Source organism: Cavia porcellus, unplaced genomic scaffold (assembly GCF_034190915.1).
Source record: "Cavia porcellus strain 051 isolate PalLab524CR breed Dunkin Hartley unplaced genomic scaffold, mCavPor4.1 scaffold_50, whole genome shotgun sequence".
NCBI classification, from domain to species: domain Eukaryota; kingdom Metazoa; phylum Chordata; class Mammalia; order Rodentia; family Caviidae; genus Cavia; species Cavia porcellus.
The window spans coordinates 4,447,511-4,466,546 of record NW_026947533.1 but is presented as its reverse complement, the minus strand read 5'-3'; the positions used below and the strand labels follow the sequence as shown (position 1 = coordinate 4,466,546).

At 37.0% G+C, this 19,036-nt stretch overlaps 1 pseudogene; it reads left to right on the top strand.

Moving 5' to 3' along the window:
- The window catches only part of LOC100734289 (olfactory receptor 9G19-like), an 88,751-nt pseudogene extending 70,203 nt beyond the window's left edge, over positions 1–18,548 (top strand).
- Positions 18,549–19,036: the final 488 nt, after the last annotated feature.

Sequence of the window (19,036 nt, the reverse complement as noted above, 5' to 3'; positions counted from 1 at the left end):
GAAAGGAATAACTTTTCTTAGAACTTATCCCCTTTATCCACTCACAGTGTCTACAATTAAACATCCATATAACCCTGCGTCCTCTTTTTTGGAGTATTTTCATATGATTTTAGCAAAATTTCCTCTTGCAACTTTGTTTAAATTATAGCATAATGAACAACACTAATGCACCTCTGTCAAGTATTTAAATTAATTAGCAAAATCTAGAAGGTCAGAAATCCAAGACCATGTGGAGGAAATGTGTTTAATTTTCCCATTATTACTCAGTTTGTATCAGTACAGTTCATTTCCAAGGCTTTTAGCATATCCCTAGAATCCTTCCCACTGGGTGGTGGAAATCTAAACCCTGTGACACATTGGCTTTGAACCCTGCACCCTGATTGACTCTTCCACAGATGAGCGCATTAATAAGACTTCCCAGACACATTCTGGGGGAATCTTGAATTTCTTGAGGCCCATCTCCATCTTCCCAGTGGTCTCTGGGCCCAAACTGAACATTCCTGCCCAAGTAGAGTTACAGAAACCAATGAGAATTTTAGAGTAATGGTACAGATAATAGGGCCAAGTGCTGGAGCATCTGAGGCACACAAAATGCACCAAAAGGAGTTTTGATTATACTGAGTCAGCCCTTAACATGCTTAGTGACCTTCGACAAAACATAGATCCTCTCCCAATTACTCTAGGCAATTGCTTTACTTCATGTTTATGACAAACTAAACTAAAATCAGCACAAGGACCAGGGCTGTTTCTACTTATTTTGTGCTGTGTTTCTGATGATTGATGCATAATCAGATGAATTATTCGTAGTCATTTTTCAATGAATATTTGACATGTATGCTAAGTGGGATCTGGATTATCCATATTTCTAAAAATGATTTCTCTTACTCAAATACTCATCCATGAACCACTGCTACTGAGTTTGGAATGGAGCTGTGGAAGGAGCTGGAGGAAAGGTCGTGGTCAGTGTGCAGGCATCTAGAAATCTGGCAATGCAGCCTTGGCACACATGTACGTGGTTTATGGTTGATCTGTGGGGTAAACAGACAGGAGACACATATTCTCATGAAACATGGAAGGGGTTTTGTCCCTTGTCATATTTTTTGTCTACCTTTGTGATCATAATTATTGATTTTTCTGCCAGACTACTTTTCCTTGAAGACAGAGGCCATCCATGCCTTAGCTCTCATTCATTTCCCAGGAACTGACATTACTGAGCAGTGTTTGCCTAAATTGAAATTCAAAGTGGTAGTTGAGAAAATATGCTTTAGAGTTGGGGAAACCTAGGTTCAAGCCTTACATATCTCTACAGATCACTATCAGTGTGACGTAGCCCAATTTATGCGTAACCATTTCTAGTCCTCAATTATCATGGCAGTGAAACATTCCTGTGTCGTGGTGTAATAGTATTATGCCTTATCCCTGATAATTTTATTGCTACACTGGCCAAAATTCTTCAGGAAATGTTGGTAATTATTACTGTATGGTGGACAGTCACCGTGAGAATTGTAATAGGCTCAGAAATGTATAGTTTTCTCCTTGGGCAAAGGAATGTCCTTCAGGCTCCCTGAAGGAACTGTGCATGGCAGTGGTGCAGAGGGCAGCTAAGGAAATTTGTGATGCCCAAGACATCTTTGAAGGGTCTATATGACCAAAACTGCTCTACTGAAATAAGCTTTATATTTTGTGAATACCGTTTGGTGAGAGGTGGTTTATGATGGAAGAGTATTTCAAGCATCTGTAAATATTATTTACATGTTTTCTCCTTTTCTAATTGTTCACTTTCAGGATGAAGTTTATTTATATATTTAAATCAAAACAACCTCAGTAAACTGAATGCACAAGGACATGTGAGAATTTCATCCATTGTGGATTAAGCCAGATATTTTAAAAATTGCAAACCTATTAACCGGTATCACTATGGTCATTATATGTTTTGGTTTCAACATATAGTTATGTAATTTGTTAATCTTTTATTTATGCTAATGTGTAATGGGTTTTTTTTTATCTTTTTAAGAAGGTTTTTTGGTACCAGGGATCAAACTCACAAACTCACACTTGACAGGCAGGCACTTATGCTACTGAGCGAAATCCTCGTAGTTTATTATTGTTTTTAACGAAGTATAAAACATTAAAATATTTAGATTTATTTATGATATAAAAAATTTTGACAGCTATAGCTCACATAGCACAGTCTTTTAGAGATATTTAATAATACAGAGTCCACCAAGCAATATGATATTTTTTCAACAGATACTGTTAATCTCATGTGGGGGGCCCTGGAGGATGTCATACAGCACAGAAAACCTACTGCACTGCTGGTCTTTAGACAATAAGCTGAATATGAATGAGTAATAGTTTCAAGAACCAAGGTTACCTAAGGAGCAAATTGCCTAATAAATATCTAGAAGCTAATAGCCTCCACTTTGAGCACCTCTTGTGATTGTGGAGACCAAAGTTAACTCGTTTTAATCTCATGAAGTCTGACTAAATTTAGTAGTAAAATGTTTACATAAATTTTTATTTTCCTGACATGTGCATGCATATTTTTGGTAGACTCTGAATATATAAGGTGTGCTGCGATCAAAATCTTTGAAGCTCATGGGTTTATTTGATAATTAAATAGATTGCTCATAATTGACCCACCCAACATTATCTCTTCATGCTTTTGTATTCCCTCTTTCAGCATACGTAATGGATGGTCCTGTATTTCAACTGTATGTGTTATGTTTTTCTATTGGACTATTCATCACTCATTAACCTTTGTTTAATTCTCTCAGCATTCACACCTGGTATTCTCCCGAGTACCTGGAGTGACAAATAGCAAGGCCCTGCCCTTCTTGGTGCTCCTGTATTTTTAGAGAAGTTTGTGGATTCCCATCTGGGTCACACTGGGACATGCTTCTCTCTCATCTGGATGCAAAGAAAGATGACAAGGTTAGAGACACAGGAAGCATTGGCATTCGTCACAATCCTACCCTAGACAGGCACTACGAGTCTTATTTTACCCTCAATAGAGGAAAAGAACTGATTTCCATGAACAGTAAAAATGACAAGCAAAATCTTACTTCCCAGGTAGCTCTCTGATTGGTTTACTTCTCACCAAACCCTTTGTTATTAATCCATCTGAATGCTAGCCAATCTCACTTGGACATTTGTAAGAGTCATCTCAAACATTGCCTCTGCCTTTGCTGTCTGCTTTTTGGATACTATGGAGAGGTTTTTAATTTCTTTAATTTTACATTTTTTATTACAGTTGACTGTACCTTGAATCTGAGTAAAACACACCAAACGCTCTCCACTGTACTTAGACCACCCTTCAGAATCACCGAGATGGGCTGCCTGATTCCCATGGGGTCCAGCCTTGCAGTTTTTCTCATTAAACCTAACACTGCTCTCTTTACATCTCTGGGTCCCTTCACTTCTGATTTCCTTCACTTCTCTTAGTGCACTGCTCTGCAGTCTGAAATCCCTATTTTCACTCCCAAATCCAACTGGTTCACTGCAGTTATCTGTGGTCCTCAGGTCAGATGTGACCTGTGCAGATGAATCACCCCCTGATGTCATTCTTGTAGTGCAGCCTTATGTCACCCTGTTCAGTTCACATAATAGTCATCATTATAATTAAGGATGCTCAGAGTTGCTTGACTGTCTTCTCGGTTACAAGCTTTATGCGGGGAGATTCTATATGTATATATGCATTGCTCACATGTGCACATTATTTTCATTGTAGTTGAAAATTACACAATTTAATTTATATAAAATTTAACTTTATTTTAAAGTTATTTTTCTTTTTGACTTTACAATTATTACTTCATTTACTCTTAACAGGTTACTCTTTTATAGATATGAAATGAAGCTTTAATGTTTTTATTTTTTTGCATTTTTTTTATTTAAAGAGAAAAAAGAAAGGAAATAAATAATTAAAAAACAAAGCAGTAAAAGGGTACAAATAATACAGAATTGCAAGGAAAAAATACAGTAAGATATCACTAGTTAATAGGTTACATATTGTCATCTTTGAAATAGTTGTCCAAATTATAAAATTAAAGCATGTAAAGTGAACATTCATACAATGAGATTGAAGACAGTGCTGATCAATGATCCAACAAAAGTTCAGTAATATAGATTTCCATCCTACACACTCAAACATACATGCAATTATATCCCTTAGACCACCTTCCTTTCCTCTTTTTAATAACATTTACATATTTTGGGTTTTTTTACTCCCACAATTCTTATTATTTTTTTGGAGAGAATAAAATCTAATGTGGCTAAACAAAACAGAGTCGGTTAGAACAAAAGGATGGGCATAGTACATGATGCAAAAGTAGAATATCAGGTGATCTAAAATGATTACCATTGTGCCTCTTGCTATTTTTTAAAAAGTTGCCTATATCCTCAGGTATAATAGAGTTGATCAAAACAGTACAGAACAAGACCAATAAAACCTACACTGGAGACCTTACAGGATTTCAAAAGAAGATAATAATCAAACCATAATGGGCATCTTAGTGAATCTTATTGTCTTCAAAGTGGTTGCCTATACCCTCAAACTTGATACTATCAAACAAAATAGAATATAGTAAAATCTGCCAGAACAAGATGGGGAGAGCAATACTGGGGTTCATATCACTTTAATAGGAAAACAAAAAAGTTACTATAATATATCCCACTATTTTTTAATTTAGTTTTCCCTTAATTGAAAAAAATGTAAGAAAAACGTAGATTAATTTTATTTAAAAAAAGGGTGGGATTGAGGTAACAGAGGACATTGTATTAGAACAACACAGGTCAGAACCGAACAGTTTAAGCATCATTGTGTTTCACCCCCAGATAATCTAACATAATAATAGTCACCATAGTGCCTCCTTCCTTGAATTATTTGAGTATAACTTCGTATACTACAGCATCAAGCATATCAAGTCAGTTTGAAGCTGTTCAAGAGAATGAAGAAATTATAAGGTTTTTAGAACCAGTTAACAGAAAATGAACCATGGTTTCTATATTATCTCTTTGCCTATAAAAATTTTTGTTTATACTATTGCATATAGTAACATATAGTAAGATATCCCATGTTAAAACCAGTGGAAACAGGTGTACAACAGCTTGATGGGAGTTCAAAACAAGATGATATTAAATCAGCACTAGCTTTTATGATGTGTTGTTTTCTTCAGAAGAGCTATTCGTACTATCACCCACACTAAAATCAAACAACCCAGGTTAAAACCATTGCAATTAATGAGTGATAACGTTATGTGGATTCAAACCAACATGATTGGGAATCATGATTACCACATACTTTTATGTATTCTTATCATTTCTTATACTAGGGAAACTATTCGGTATTTACACATGTGATTTTGATTTATTTGACTTATGCATATGGTCTCAAGCTGCGTCCATTTATTTATAAATATCTCAATGTGATCATTCTTTATAGCTGAGTAGTACTCCATTGTATAAAAATACCACAACTTTTTATCCATTTCTCAGTTTAATGGTTTTAAATATGTTACTCTTGGTTGTCTAACAGGTGGATTATAGATCTGGAATTCATTCCATGCTATTTCCATTTTCATTCTGTCTCTTAGCCATTAATAAACTCACTCAAGACATTACTTTGTCCTATAGGTGAATTTCTCCTGATATCTACCTCACTGTCAATCTCATATGAATTGTCATATTTATTTTAAATAAATCCATACATTGATGGGCAGACGTAGAAATAAAGGCTGCTCTAACTTTTGGGGTAATTATTAATTTTCTCCTCTCAGTATAATTGTCTATCAATAGAGCAACTTTTTAAAATGATGCTTTTATTACCTATTTTTCATGTGGAAGGGATAGCAGTTTCAGAGGGTTCAGTCCGTGGTTGATGTTCTTCAAAGCAGGAAGGTTTCTCACTTCATGGAGGTGAGGGAAGCCAAGCAGGAGACAGTGCCAAGGAGAGTTCTAGGGACCATATATAGTGCCCCCAAGGTCACATGTTTGTGTCCCACCTAGAGGTGTGTGCTACTGTTCTTCCTTTGGTCAAGATGACATTTCCTGATGAATGATTACAGGGTCAACATATTGCAGATCTAGAACTTGAGATCTTTTCATTTTCATTATTTTTATCATTTTTATTATGGACTACAATAATTTCAGAAATTTCCATTTTTTCAGACTATTCTGTAGGTTAATTGTCCATGTCAGTTTCCTTTTATATCAAATTAGTAAATAAGACTCATATACCAAACCTTGTCTAGATTAATTGTGTCATGAGTATGCATGATGACTGACTGCTCCCATCTGCATTCCAGGATGATGCCTGAGCCTCGTAACTGGTTACTTGGCACCAGAACAGCATGTGATGATCTGAGGTTCACCAGCACATCTCGAAAGGACGCTAATCTTGTATAATATCCCAGTGTTGTTATCCCTGGGAAGAGGATTTCTATGAGTAGAAGAAACTTTCACATTAGATGATGAGGCAGAATCTGAATTTCAGTGCAAATTCAGTGGAAGTGCCTATTTACAATCATAGGGATAAGTGTTCTATTTACTTAACCAAAGGGAGTAGAAGTCCAGTAAATCACAATATAAAAAAATTAAAATGATTGTTAATGTAAGCAAATCATGGTTCAATTCTATTTCATGAAAGAGAATAAGGTTCTCTTATTCTATGATTATATTTAATGAAGAAAGCTGAAGTGTCCCCAGGAATCTCTAGGAAGGATTGCTTTTCAGGAAATAGGCAGTTAGACGTATGTCTAACAGGTGTCTTCATTCTTGTAAGCTCTCTGTAGCTTCTACTCTCTGCTTCCCCTCCTGCTATGCAGCAGGAATCATTTTAATACTCAGAGCATGTAAACATGCATAAAAATTAAAAAGAGTTAGCATTTTCATGAATTTAAATTGTTTTTCTTTTTCAATAGCTAGCTCATGATAAAACTTCTTGATAGGAAAGCATCTATTCATCTATCTTGGTATCCTGTCAAACATTTACAATTAATATATACCTGGAGAACTATCTAATAAAATACCGAACTGCTTTGTGCAGCCATTGGGTAAAAAAAGTTTGAGGAGGACAGAGATATTGCTAAGAGGTATGATATCTTTGCTGTGACCAAGTCTGAGTGTGTGAAGGGGGTGTGGCCATAGACAAGTGCATCCAGTTCCAGAGGCATCTAGTTCTTCAAGGATTCTCTTGATGCAGGGAGCTGTTTGATTGCTGGAGATGAGAGAACTTGTGGAGAGAAATTCCATGAGCTCCTTCTGTATCCAAAATACACATGGCAAGCTTTGAGTCTATGGTTGAATGGCAATGAAAAATAGCTTTAGGAAAATCTATGTAGGCATCTTCTTATCTATCTATCTATCTATCTATCTATCTATCTATCATCATCATCTGTCTACCTCTGTACTCATACTTATACCATTTAATATATGATGCATTATACTTCACTCTTCTATTTACAAGGAACTTTGGGAGATCTGATTTCAAAGTTAATGTCAGGAGTGGTAACATCTTGCTTGAATCTTTGGTTTATTGTCAGGTCATTGCACCATAATATATGTACATATGGGCTGCTAGATGTTTTCTGGTGATACGTGTGGCCCACAAAGAGCAGGGGGTGGGCCTGGGGTATGATATAGGTTTAACTCTGTCTCCACTTTATGTCAGGTTTTCCCCTTTACCATTCTTCCTTTCTGCAGTCTGCCTGCAAATATATGGAAAGTGTCTTAGTGTGCCTTACGCCTCACACCAAGCCTGCTTCTGTTCATTTTGTTTGGAAACTCACTGGTGTACATATTCAGGTGTGTTTGGTCATGTTCATATTCATATATTTATACTTTTAAAAACTGTAGAAGAACTAAGAGAGGTTGGGGAACAAATGTCTCTTGCAATTTTCATTCCTGCCTGAAGTTTCTTGGGTAAAGCTGGCAGTGACACAACTTGTGTTAAGCCCACGTGGCCACTAGGGGTGCTTTCACTGTGAAGACAGCAGGTCATCAGGGCAGTCACAGGATGGGCACAGGTGAAACTCCTTGGGAGGTAAATCCATGTGTCTGAGGGGTGGGGACCAAGTCAGAACATCAAGGAATTTAGAGATTAGACAGGGTCTTTCAAAATTTATTCTCACATTTGTGATGTAATGAAGTCTTGTTGAACAGATAGAGGCAGGCACAAAAATAGACTTCTGGAGGTAATTATGTTATTTTAAGTAGGCAGCAGCCAGCTGAGCTCAGAACTTGGAATTGCTGTCTCATGATCCCCAGCTTCCAGGAAAATGCTTAGTTGAAAACAGCCTAGGAGACTCACAGTCTTGATGTAGGGAAAAACCAAATGTCACTGATTGTACTCTTCTTAGTTTATTGTACAACCATTTCATTGGACAAAGTGCTAGCATCAATATATCTTTAAGTAAAAAAAAAAAATGTACCTCTGTGGATTCTTCAATTCCAGTGTAAAGAAATTGTGTCATTCTTTATAGGTTTTTTTTTAATTCCAGCTCAGTTTTAAGGCCGTATTCTAAAAGAATTGCTAAGACTAAGTTGTATTTTTAAGCAAAAAATAATTTTATCATTGGTACTTACCAGAAAAAAAATCTATCCTTGTCCATCTAGAGCTCTGGCCATCCTAGTTTGAGCCTCTCTTTGAATGAGGTAGGTTGCAGTACAAGTCTTTGCAGGACTATGTACCTCCCCTCTGCTGGCCACAGCCCTATCAGGCTTCATTCTTCACAGGAAGGAGGGCACTGAGGTTGGGACCCATCTCCTCCTGGTTAAGTTTACCACTGCTCTTTTAGCAAACTACTGCAAAATCAGCCCCTCGAAAACATATTAAAATCTATTCTCTGGAGATTTGGGGTTCAAAAATCCAGACTGAATGTCACTGAACCAAAATTAAGACGCATAAGATTTGTTTTTCTTCATCATTATTTTAAAATTATTTTTTACAATAGCCATTTTAACTGGAGCGAAGTGAAATCAGCACACAAAAGGGACATTATTCTCACTTTTGTTGTGGCCCCATTCACTACAGCTAAGGTAAAGGACCAACCTAGATACCATCAATAGATGAATGCATAAAGCAAATATGGAATATATACACAGTGGAATACTGTTCAGCAACAATAATAAAATTCTGGCTGCCTGCCGCCTCTCCCACCTGGGGCCCATACTACCACCGCTGCGGACCGGAAGGTGAGTGCCCACCCAAGCGGAGACGACTCCGGTTCGGCCCTGCCTGCCGCCTCTCCCACCTGGTCCCCTATGACTGCTGCCAGCCAGAAGGAGAGGGCCTAGCTCAGCGGAGGGGACTCAGGTCCGCCTGCCACCTCCTCTGGCCAAGGAGCACGCCACAGCTACTGGCCGGAAGGAGGGAGCTAGGCCAAGCTGCTGAAACCTGCTCTGACCTCACTTGTGAACTTCTTATGATCTGGAGAGCACCAGCACTGCTTCCACTGCTTGGAGGAAGGAGCAGTCCTGCTGAGGAGGTTTGAGGCCTACTTAGGCCATAAAGGAACCTTCGATAAGCCTGGGGAGCTTTGCCATCCAAAAAGCTGGATTGTTAAAAAACATCCAAACCCTGGGAGATTATGAGATCCTTGCTCTAAGGGGTTGGGGGTCCAATGGGCTTGCAGCCACACTATACTGGACTTAACAGGATTTTGGATTGCCTGGACCACACCAGGTGGCCTTCTATCCCTCAGGGGATCTTTGCTACCAGAAGGGGAAACTGTGCAAATTGAGGAGGCTTTAGGTCTACCTGAGAGGAGCCTGGCAAGCCTCTTTTAATCCAGGGGCTCCGCTGCCCAAGGAGGGAGCTACTACCAGAGGAGTCCCAAGAGCCCAGGACATAAGAGTGAATTTACAACACAACCAGGGGAAACTCTGGAACAACACTTGAAACACAGTAATATAGGAAAATGACAAAATGAAAGACCAAAATGCAATCTCAAACATCCAACCCATCCCAAGAAAGCCTAGGAGCCATGTACATAGAAGAAAATACATGCCATATACCTGAAATACCTGAAACAATAGTAACAGATAAAGAAGCAGCTCCAGGAAGCTTTGAAGGAATTCAAACTACAAATAATCTATCAGGTAAAAGAAGAAATAATAAAAGAAATGAAGGAGATGCTGAACATATCTAAAGAAGACAGAGCTAAAAAATTGGAGGAACTACACAAAAGGATAGAATCTCTGGATGAACAACATAAGAAACAAACAGAATATATAAAACAGATGCAAAGAGATATACAGGAAATCAAAAGCTCCACTGAAAGTTGTAAAAACCACCTGAATGAATGTGAAGATAGAATTTCAGACCTTGAAGACAAGATTGCAGCCAGTGAACAGGAAAGGAAAGATCTTTTAAAAATAACAAGAAATCAAGAAATAACAATTCAACACCTGCAAGATGATGCAAAGAAAAACAACATAAGGTTGATAGGGATAAATGAAAAAGAAGGCGACAATACAAAGAATGTCAAGAGGATATTTAGAGAAGTAATTGCTGAAAACTTCCCAAATATGAAATTGGAAACTGATAACAGGATCAATGAGGCATATAGAACTCCAAATAGCCATAACCAAAATAAAACTACACCCAGACATATAATAATCACCATTCCAGAAATCGAACAAAAGAATAGAATATTAAAAGCTGTCAGAGAGAAAAGACAGATCACCTATAAAGGAAAACCTATCAGAATCACAACAGACTTCTCAACACAAACAATAAAGGCAAGAAGAGCATGGAGTGAAGTATTTCAGACCCTAAAGGAAAATGATTTCCAACCTAGACTGATGTACCCTGCAGAACTGTCCTTCAAAATTGATGGAGAAATAAGATACTTCCACGACAAAGAACAGCTGAAGAAATTCATGATCACCAAGCCAATCCTGCAAAGAATACTGAAAGACAGTCTAGATACACTTAAGGAAAAAGCCACTTAACAAAGCAGACAATTAAACAGAACAGAAAGATAAAGATGCAACAGCAGAAATATAACATGTCACCAATAAACCAATATATAACAGTTATAACCATTAACATAAATGGTCTCAATGCACTAATTAAAAGAAATAGACTGGCAGAATAAATCAAGAAACAAAATCCAACCATATGCTGTCTACAAGAAACCCATCTAACCCAAAAGGATACTCACAGATTGAAAGTCAAAGGATGGAAAACAATACTTCATGCAACAGGAACCAAAAAAAAAAAAAAAAAAAAAAAAAAAAGCTGGGGTAGCTATTCTGTTTGCAGACAATGTGAACTTCAAACCAATAATGATCAGAAGAGACAAAGCAGGTCACTACATACTGGTTAGGGGAAAACTTCAAAAGGAAGAGATAACTAGCTTAAATACATATGCACCAAATTCCAAACCACCCAGTTATATAAAACAAGTAATACCAGAAATGAAAAACCAAATTAGCAGTAATACAATTATAACAGGAGATTTTTAACACACCATTGACACCAATGAACAGATCAACAAGACAGAAAATCAGCAGAGAGATAAAAGAACTGAATCACACGTGTGAACAAATGGAATTGATAGACATATACAGAGTATTCCGCCCAACAACAATAGAATACACATTTTTCTCAGCAGTACATGGGTCATTCTCTAAAATAAACCATATATTAACTCACAGAACATATTTAAAGAAATGCAAAAGAGTTGAAATTATCCCCTGCATGTTATCAGATCATAGCGCTATGAAATTAATAATTAATGATAAAATAATTAATGACAAAAATCCCATAATCACATGGAAACTGAATAACACACTCTTGAGTAATCAGTGGGTCACAGAGGAAATTAAAGAAGAAATTAAACAATACCTACAAATAAATGAAGACACAAATACAACTTACCGGAATCTGATGCAATGAAAGCTGTCCTCAGAGGGAAATTTATTGCACTGAGTTCCCACATCAGGAAAACAGAACAAATACAAATACATAATTTGATGCTACACCTCAAACATCTAGAAAAAGAAGAGCAAGTCAAGCCCAAAGCCAAAAGAGAGGAAATAATAAAAATCAGAGCAGAAATCAATGCAATAGAGACTAAGAAAACAATACAAAGAATCAATGAATCAAAGAGTTGGTTCTTTGAAAGAATAAATATAATTGATAAGCCCCTAGCCAACCTTATTTTAAAAAGGGAAGAAAAAGCTCAAATTCATGCAATAAGGAATGAAAAAGGTGAAATCACTACAGACCCAATAGAAATACAGAAGATCATCAACACCTATAATCAAAAACCTCTATTCTCAAAGGTTTGATAACACAGAAGAAATAGACAGATTTCTAGAAGCATATGAAGTACCAAAGCTAGGTCAAGAAGAAGTAAAACTGCTGAATAACTCAATTTCTATTCATGAAATCAAAAATGTAATTAAGTCATTACCTACAAAGAAGAGCCCAGGCCCAGATGGATTCACTGCAGGATTCTACAAGAAATAAAAAGAGGAACTAATGCTGACACTCCTCAAACTCTTCAATAAAATTGGAAGGGAAGCAATCCTTCCTAAGTCATTACTACTAAGTCAAATATTACTCTAGTACCAAAACCTGAGAAAGACCCAACTGAAAAAGAGAACTACAGACCAATCTCCCTAATGAACACAGATGTAAAGATGCTCAATAAAATATTGGCAAATAGGATGCAGCAAGTCATTAAGAATATTATACACCATGACCAAGTGGATTCATTCCAGGTATGCAGGGATGGTTCAATATACATAAATCAATAAATGTAATCCACCATATCAATAGAGTCAAAAGTAAGAATCACATGATCATTTCTATAGATGCAGAAAAAGCTTTTGATAGGATACAACATTCATTTATGATAAGAACCTTACAGAAAATTGGAATAGATGATCTTTACCTCAACATAATAAAGGCCATCTATGACAAACCAACAGCCAGTATCATACTAAATGGCCAAAAATTGAAGGCCTTTACTTTAAAATCAGGCACAAGACAAGGATGTCCCCTGTCACCGCTCCTATTTAATATAGTACTGGAAATACTAGCCAGAGCAATTAGACATGAAAGAAAAATAAAAGGCGCAAAAATAGGAAAAGAAGAAGTTAAATTATCACTATTTGCAGATGATATGATACTCTACATAGAAGACCCCCAAAACTCCATTGAAAGACTCCTAAATATAATAAATAAATTCATCAATGTGGCTGGATACAAAATCAATCCTCAAAAATCAATAGCACTCCTATACACTAACAACAAAATCACAGAGAGAGAAATAAGAGAAGCCACTCCCTTCACACTAGCAACCAAGAAAATGAAATATTTAGGAATTACTCTCACGAAAGAAGTGAAAGACTTATACAGGGAAAATTATAATACATTGAAAAATGAAATTGAAGACGGTCTCAGAAAATGGAAAGACATCCCTTGCTCATGGATAGGAAGAATAAATATTGTGAAAATGGCCATTCTCCCAAAACTGTTATACAGATTCAATGCAATCCCAATAAAATACCATCAACATACCTCATAGATCTCAAGAAATCAATCCTAAAATTCATCTGGAGTGAGAAGAGACCTAGAATAGCAAGGACAGTTCTAAGCAGCAAAGGCAAGACAGGAGGCATCATAATCCCTGACTTGAAGTTATACTACAAAGCAACTGTAGTAAAATCAACATAGTACTGGAATCAAAACAGAGCTGAAGACCAATGGAATAGATTAGAAGATACAACCACAACTACAAACACACTCAACCACCTTATCTTTGATAAAGGGGCCAAACAGGTTCACTGGAAGAATGACAGTCTCTTCAATAAATAGTGTTGGAAAAACTGGCTCTCCATATGCTGAAAACTAAAACTAGACCCATGCCTGTCACCATATACTAGAATAAAATCTAAATGTATCAAAGATCTAAATATTAAAACAGAAACACTAAATCTATTGGAAGACAAATTGGATAAAAATCTTGAAGACATAGGGGTAGGTAGAGAATTCATGAACAAGACTCAAACCACACAGGAAATACTTCCCAGAGTCAATAACTGGGATCATGTCTTATTAAAAAGTTATGCACATCGAAAGAAATCTCTAACATAGTGAAAAGAAAACCCACAAACTGGGAAAAAATCCTAGTGAACTGTCCATCAGACAAAGGACTTCTGTCTAAAACATACAAAGAATTAAAAAAAAATCAGACCCCCAAAATTCAAAGACCCCATCCAAAAATGGGCATCGGAGATGAATAAACAATTTTCAGATGAAGAAATACAAACAGCAAATAAATACATGAAAAAATGTTCAGCATCACTAGCCATTAGAGAAATGCAAATTAGAACCACACTGAGATTTCATCTCACTCCTGAAAGAATGGCGAAGATCAAGAAAACCACCACCAACAAATGCTGGAGAGGCTCTGGGGAAAAAGGAACTCTCCTGCACTGTTGGTGGGAGTGTAGACTGGTGCAACCATTGTGTAGGTCAGTCTGGAGATTTCTCAGAAAGCTGGGACTAGAAGCTCCATTTGACCCAGCTATTCTACTTCTAGGCATATTCCCAGAACTGAAAGCATCATACCACAGTGATATATGTGCACCCATGTTTATAGTAGCACAATTTGTAATAGCCAGATCTTGGAAACAACCTAAGTGTCCAGCAACTGAGGAATGGATTAAAAAGTTGTGGTATTTTTATACAATGGAGTATTACTCAGCTATAAAGAATAATCACATTGAGACATTTATAAATAAATGGACACAGCTCGAGACCATACTCGTAAGTGAAATAAATCAAACTCATCTGTATAAATACTGAATAGTTTCCCTAGTGTAAGAAATGATAAGACTACATGAAAGTACGTGGTAATCATGATTCCCAGTCACACTAGTTTGAAGCCATATAATGTTTTCACTCATTAATTGGAATGGTTTTAATTTGGGTGGTTGTATTTTATTGTCTTTGATACTACAAATAACTATTTTGATGAAAATAAGAGCGTAATAGCTAGCGCTGATTTAATATCATCCTGTTTTCAAACCCCATCAAGTTGTTGTTCATTTGTTTCCATTGGTTCTAACATGTATCTTATTATATCTTAATGTATGCGACAGTATAAGCAAGCTTTTTATAGACAAAGAGATAATATAGAAATTGATGTTTGGTTTCTGCTAGCTGGTTCTAAATACCCTGCAATAATTTTATTCTCTTGAATGGTTTCAAACTGTCTTGATAAAATTGATGCTATAATATACAAAGTTAGACTCAAATATTTCAAGGAAAGAGTCACTATGGTAACTACTATTAATGTCAAGCTATCTGGTGGTGAAACACAATGATGGTTAAATTTTTCGGTTCTGACTGGTGTTGTTCTATTGATATGTCCTTTTTTATCTCAGTCTCCCCCCTTTTTCTTTCCTTTTTTTAAAAATTAATTTATTTCTTAGTATCTTTTAATTAAGGGAAAACTAAATTAAAAATAGTGCGATAGATTATAGTAATTTTTTTGTTTCCCTATTAACTTGATTTGAACCCCTGTAGTGTCCTCCACATCTTGTTCTGACTGATTTTATTATATTCTATTTCGCTTAATAGTATCAAGTTTGAGGGTATAGGCACCATTTGGAAGGCAACCAGATATTCTATGATGCCCGTTATTATTTGACTATTATCTTCTTTGGAATCCTGTAAGCTCTCCAATGTGGTTTTATTGGTCTTATGTACAGTTTTGTTCAGTTCTTTTATACTAGCTGATATAGGCTACTCTTTTTAGGACAACAAGAGGCATAATGGTAACCATTGTTGATCACCTAGTAATCCCCCCCACTTTTGTTTCATTTTATGCTATGTCCATCCTCCTGATCTAACTGACTCTGTTTTGCTTTGTCACATTGGGGTTTTCTTTGGTCCGTCTTGTTTTGTTTTTTGGTTTTTGGCCTTTTTAAAATCTTTTTTCTTTTCCTCTTCAAAGAAAAGTTAAAAAAAACTGTGGAAGTAATGGAAACTAAAATGTGTGATTGTTAGCATAAAAAAGAGAGGAAGGAAAGTGATCTAAAGGATATAACTGCAAGTCTATTTAAATGTGTAGGATGGAGAACAATATTGCTGAGCTTTTCTTGGATCATTGAACAGAACTGACTGCAATCTCACTGTATTAATCTCCACTTTGTGTGCTTTAATTTTGTAATCTGGACAGCTGTTTGAAAGATGACAATGTGTGATCTATTAACTGGTGAACTCTTACTGTATATTTTTTTCTCTTGAAATTCTGTATTACTTCTAGCCTTTTACTGTCTTGCTTCGTTTAGTTTTGTTTTTCTCTTTAAAAAAAATGAAATTCTGTCAGTTTTCAGCAAAATTGACAAATTAGAGCAATAACAACATTAAATGAAATAATCCAAATACAGAAACACAAATATTGCAAATTTTCTCTCATATGTGAAAGTTAAAAACAAATTGACCTGAATTTAATACAGTGACTTGAAGAGATTGGGGAGAGACAGGTTGTACAGAGGGAGGTTGAATTTGAATAGCATACATTTTAGGTATCTGCTGAAACATTACACAAAGTTCCTTACTATGTATATTTAATATATACTCATCAAAACCAGAATAAATATCAGGAAAGAGAAAATAAAAGGGAAAAGATCTCAAGTCAGCAGATCCCTGAGTAAGTGTGATATACAGGGAAGAACTATACCTCCTATAATGGCACAGAATAAGGATAACTCTTGCCAATAAACCTGCTTTAATTCAGTTAGTGTTTAATGAATTTTCTCAGCCTGTCCTAGTTCAGTGCAGGAGGCCATGTTCCCAGTCTTCCAGCATTCAGGCTTACTGTTTTAGGGTAACAAAACCTAGTGATGTGTGTGCTTTGATGGCTGTAGACAGACTGTACGTGTTTTGTGTAAGAGAGTACAAATCACTCAGCATTACCAGGATAAGATCTGCTGATATTTGCGTGTGGATGTAGTGCTGCAGAAGCCCAAGGAAGATAGTCAGCAACCACAGAGGAAAGATTGCTAGCACAGACTTGTAAAGCATTCCTTGGTTGCCTTGGAAGAGTAAACCACCAAAAGAAAGTTGCATTCTTGTCAAATTTTGCCATCAACTGCTTTAATTTCAGAAGTCCTCTGTATTTAAAGTACATTAGACTCAGAGTTAACAGTGCTTTGGCCGGCCTTATTTCCAGAATACTTTTCATCTAGGTCAAGAGATCACTATCTCTTAATCAAATAACAGGAAAAGCTAAAGTGATTTTTCCTAGAAGTTATTTCTGAATTGTGCCAATAAATGTCTTCAAATGTTAAAGAATTTTTAAAAATTAGATCATGCACAAGGCTCCATTTCATCAAAATGGAGGAGAAATTGGACTGATAGGTGACACTCACTGTTACGTGTTTTATAGTGCACTTCTGAGTTAACTCAGGACTGGCTTCTTGCCTATCAAAAAGGAATTATGCTCAATTCAGCATAGACACATCTCATAGTAAACAGCCTCAATGAATCACCTGGGTATTTTCCATTATACAGAATGACAAAGTGGGGACAACCTACCGCCATACCTTAAATCAGGCTGTGTGTTCTAATCTCTTCATAGAAAAGATCTCTGACAACCACAATCAGAGGCAAGAGAAATTCCACCGAGGTACAGGAGTTCATCATTTTAGGGTTCACAGAATGGGGCTCCTGCTGATGCTTTTTCATCTTATCATTTATCTTCTCAGCCTCTTGGGGAATCTCACCCTGATGTCCCCCCTGATCTGTACTGAGTCTCAACTCCACAACCCATGTACTTCTTTATTGGAAACCTATCCTTCCTGGACCTCTGGTATGCTTCTGTCTATGCCGCTAAAATCCTGATGACCTGTGTCTCTGACAACAAACAGTTCTCCTTTGCCGGCTGAGTGGCCCAGTTCTTCTTTGCTGGACTGGCCTACACTGTGTGCTAACTACTAGCTGCCATGGCCTATGACACGATGTGGCCATCACCAACGCCCTGCTTTATTTCCAAGCCATGTCCCCAAAATTACGTGTCAGTCTTGTTACAACTTCCTACTTGGGTGGCTTTGTAAACTCCACTATCAGCAGCAGTGAGACTTTCATCCTGAGCTTCTGTGGTGACAGTCATCGATGATTTCTTCTGCAACCTGCCCCCACTTGTCAAGTTGGCACGTGACGTAGAGGCAAGCTACCAGGCTGCGATGTACTTCATCCTGACCTCCAACATCACTGCCCCTGCCGTACTCATCCTGGCCTCCTACATTTCCATCCTCCTGGCCATCCTGGAGATCCATTCTGCCCTGGACGCCTCAAGGTCTTCTCAACGTGTGGCTCCCCACTGGCAGCTCTCACCCTGTACTACAGTTCCATCCTCTTCATCTACTAGTGGCCCAGCTCTAGCTATGCCCTGAAGTGGGACAAAATGGTGTCAGTGTTCTACACCATGGTCATCCCCATGTTGAATCTCTTGATCTGCAGCTTAAGAAATAAAGACGTCAAGGAGGCCCTGCAGAAAATTCCAATTAGAGCGAAGTTTCCTTAAATACAAGTTCTTGATTACAGCAGTTTAACACTATATCCTTGTCACTAGCCTGGACTTTCTGAAAAAACAAAAAGAAAGGAAAACAATCCCTTTTGTGAAGATAGCAGTCTGCATGTATGTTTGATTCATAATAGTTACATTTTGGAGAACTGAGTTCTTGACTTTTTTTCAGTCACAATGCCTTGTTTGTCCCAAATTTCCTTCCCTTTCTGAGGTCTGCCTCTCTGTTCCCTACAGTCTCTCTTTTATTTTGCTCCTTAATTTATATCCTGTGTTTCTCATAAGAGAAAAATCATATTCTGCTTTCTTCTTCTTGTATAGTGCAACAAGTTTCCTATCTAATAAATGAAATAGAGAAAAAATATTACTTAGAGTCACTGTGAACCCCCAATAAAAGAGCATTCTTCCCCTTTTCCCCACACACAAAAAAAATTAGGAGATCCTAGCAACAGTCGGTCAGCGATGTGAGAAGGGCAGGAAGATGTAAA